This window comes from Podarcis melisellensis, assembly GCF_964234715.1.
Source record: "Podarcis melisellensis genome assembly, chromosome: 1".
NCBI lineage: Eukaryota > Metazoa > Chordata > Lepidosauria > Squamata > Lacertidae > Podarcis > Podarcis melisellensis.
In genome coordinates this window covers 6,300,957-6,304,528 of record NC_138528.1, presented here as the reverse complement: position 1 = coordinate 6,304,528, position 3,572 = coordinate 6,300,957, and the positions used below count along the sequence as shown (strand labels likewise).

The 3,572-nt window shown below is 49.9% G+C and overlaps 1 long non-coding RNA gene across 1 annotated transcript; it reads right to left on the bottom strand.

The window, feature by feature from the left end:
* Positions 1-218: 218 nt before the first annotated feature.
* On the bottom strand, positions 219-2,434 carry LOC309373082. Its single transcript, XR_014169778.1, has 3 exons — positions 2,081-2,434; positions 1,488-1,560; positions 219-313 (listed from the first exon to the last, which is right to left on the bottom strand). It is a non-coding gene; the product is annotated as an uncharacterized lncRNA (long non-coding RNA).
* Between the last annotated feature and the right edge of the window lie 1,138 nt (positions 2,435-3,572).

The window sequence follows — 3,572 nt, the reverse complement described above, 5'->3', positions numbered from 1 at the left end:
AGAACTTCCTGACAGTAAGAGCTGTTCGACAGTGGAATTTGCTGCCAAGGAGTGTGGTGGAGTCTCCTTCTTTGGAGGTCTTTAAGCAGAGGCTTGACAACCATATGTCAGGAGTGCTCTGATGGTGTTTCCTGCTTGGCAGGGGGTTGGACTCGATGGCCCTTGTGGTCTCTTCCAACTCTATGATTCTATGATTCTATGACTGGCTTGGATGTGTCCTTGAAGTATGGTAATATGTCTTGCTCGCCTGAAAAACAAGAATGAAGAGATGTTTTGGAGGAAGTGAAGGATCACCCAGCTGGAATGTGGCCTGCTAAACAGAGAAGAAGAGAAGAAGAGTTTGGATGTGATATCCCGCTTTATCACTACCCTAAGGAGTCTCAAGGCGGCTAACAATCTCCTTTCCCTTCCTCCCCCACAACAAACACTCTGTGAGGTGAGTGAGGCTGAGCCCAAGGTCACCCAGCAGCTGCATGTGGAGGAGCGGGGAAGCAAACCCGGTTCACCAGATTACGAGTTCACCGCTCTTAACCACCACACCACACTGGCGTAGAGAAGAGACCCATCCATTGTCCAGCCCAATTTGGGCACTGGCCCCAACCAAGGGAATGTGGGCCTCTGGGTGAAAAAGGTTTTCCCCACACTTGCCAGAGGGGCAGAGGAGGAGGGTTGAAGGGAGGGCAAACCGGGGAAGTGTGTAATCAATCTCACTTGCATGTCCGTACGTTTGTCTCACAACCCTCGGATCTGTCTCCCATCTTTCAGGGAGAAGAGCAGGGATCTAGCAGGTGCAACTGACTCAGTAATGGCTGTCGACGTTTCCTAACGGCATATGGTTCACCACAGTGAGATCAAGATGCTGGACCAGGTGGGTCACTGGCCTGATCCAGCAGGTGACTTCTTATCGCCCCTGTTTGAAGTCTAGTATGAAAGAAACCCATTTTATCAGTTCCTGTCCAGCCCAGGGGGCCTCTGACTCTGGCAGCTTGAACTCCCTACATGAGCTGTCCAAGGTGCTATTCACAGCCTGTTCTCCTGTGTTGCCTGGCCTTATATGTCAGGTGTGCATGCAGGAGCCAGGCCCTGTGACCAGTAGGGCTTCGCAGGACTGGGGCCTTCCTAAGTTTGTTCTGGAGAGGCAAGGAACGGCCTCACAGGTGAGGCCGCTTGGTAACTCACTGCACCTGGTGGCAAGAGCCGGGAAGGGATATAAGGTCAGCATTTCCCTTTGGCTCTTTGCCACAGCAACACGTTTCCTGCCTTGCTGCGTTTGGCTTCTTGCTTCCTGATCCTCGGACCTCGGCTTCTTGACTCCTTGCTTCTCGACCCTCGGACCCTTGACTTCGTGACTCCCTGCTTCCTGACCCTTGGACCCCTGGCTTCTGGACTCTCGTTCCTGCTCCCACCCCACCATCTTGCCCCGGTCCTGACGTCCTCAGCCAGGACTTCGATCACCCGTAGACCGGACTGTGACAGTATGCTACTACCTTGCCTTACCTTGCCTTGCTGGACCCTGATGTGCTATGCCACAATCTCGACTTTGCCCTGCTCTTCACCTGACTACAAAAAAAGATTTGGTTAAAAAGAAAATACAGGGTATTTAACTGCTATATGAGGAAAAACTAAAGTTTTGTGTTTGAACTCCAATCTGTATTTTATTTATTCATTTATTTTATAAAAAATGTATATACTGCTCACCTGTATAAAATTTCAATGTGATATTAAAAAATGCATACGGATACAGTAAAAGATTACACCAACACAATATTCAGGCAGTGGTCCAGGTATGGAGAAGTAGCTCTGTGTGTCATTAATGTATTGCCACCATGTTCCAGACACCCAAATGGCTATTCCCATTGGCTCCATATAGACGCTAAACAGCATTTGGAGACAAAGTGGTGCCCTTTGGAACTCCATAGCACAAGGGCCAAGGAGCATCCAGTGGCAGGTAGTGAAATTCTTTTGTAGGGGAACAGTTAGGGCCAGAGGCGCCAGCTTGTGAGGCCAGTGTGTGGCTTCAGGGAGTCCTATCCCTCCCACGGTGGCAGCCAAGAGGCAGATAAACAAGAAGAGTTCTTACCAAAGTAGTTTATTCAATATTCACAGAGAGAGAGACGAAGGGATGTGGTCTCAATTAGACAATGGCGTTGCTCCAAGAAAAGTCCCACCCCCCTCAGTCCCTCCTATTCTACATCAACCCTGCATAGGCTGATCAGGGCCTCCTGCCTCTGAGCTTTCTGTTCTCCTACTCTCAATGCACGCCTGGTCCTCAGAGAAGGGGGTCAGGAATGCTTTCCAAAGACACTGAGTGCCAGCTTCCTCCTGCTGCTCTCCCAATATTTCCCAGCTTCTCCCCTCTGCAGCCTCTGAACCACGACCTTCTGCAAACCCCTGTTCTGAATCTACACTCTCCCCCTCTTCTCAGGAAGGTGCAGGAAGGGGGGGTTGGTCCCCAACATTCCTCCTCAGTTCAGTCCCTGACATCGGGTGACGTCACAATGCCCTGACATCATGTGTGTGAGCATCTCGGCTCCCTTCCCAAGCTGGGTTGTAGCTCCACAGGCTTCAGGAAGGTGGCAGGAGAGCTCTTAAAGAGGTCCCTAAACCAGGGCACTGCAACACCTAACACTTGGGCAGGCATGTCCAAAGTCCGTTTCAGGGGCCTAATCCGGTTAATCTGGCCCCGGTGTTAGTTTATTTCCTGGGGTAAAATCCTAAAATAACCTCAACAACTCCAACCCCCTCCCCAAAAAAACCCTCAATCCTTAAAAAAAACAAAAACAACTCAACAAATCTGAGGTAAAATTATAAAAAAGTCAACAACTTCAATCCTTAAAAAGGTCAACAGCTTTGGTTGGCCCTTTGGTCGGTCCTCACAGCCCTTCACTTCATCAAATCTGCCCCTCTTTGGAAAAAGTTTGGACACCACCGACTAGGGTCTTATCAGTCCCTCACACTGTGTGCCCTATGGGATACATTTAATCCTAGATATGGTCAACCAACAACCCCCATGCGTCTCAGTCCCATAAAACAATGCAATAATGGCAATATTGAGGGTGTGAGGGGTTGCCTTCAACCTAATCCCACCCCCATAAAGGAACAATTACCTTTGCTGTGTCCTCTTCAGGGTCAAAGCATTACGATCAGCCACAGCAGCCCCCAGCTGTTGATGGACTACAACTCCCATTATTATTTACCCCTGGTTCTGCTAGCTGTGCTGATGTTGTCCAATAACAGCTGGGGACCCACGTTTCAGAAATAACAGCTGGGGACCCAGGTTTGCTCTAGGGGCTGGCAATCATCTGGCCAGCTGCTCAGCCCCAGCTGTAAGAAATCCACAAAGCTCAAGCTTGCTGCTGTCGCTTTGGCCTCCGGTGGTCTGACTGGACTCTAGCAAGATGGCAAAATAAAGCAACAACAGCCTTGCCGGTGGATAAACGAGGCAGGCAGGGGGGAAATGACTGCAAATCTATGGTTTATAATCGCCTGTAGTGCAGCTGCATTTGGAATTTCGTGTCCCGCTCTGGTCGCCTCACCTCAAAAAGGATATTGCAGAGTTGGAAAAGGTTTGC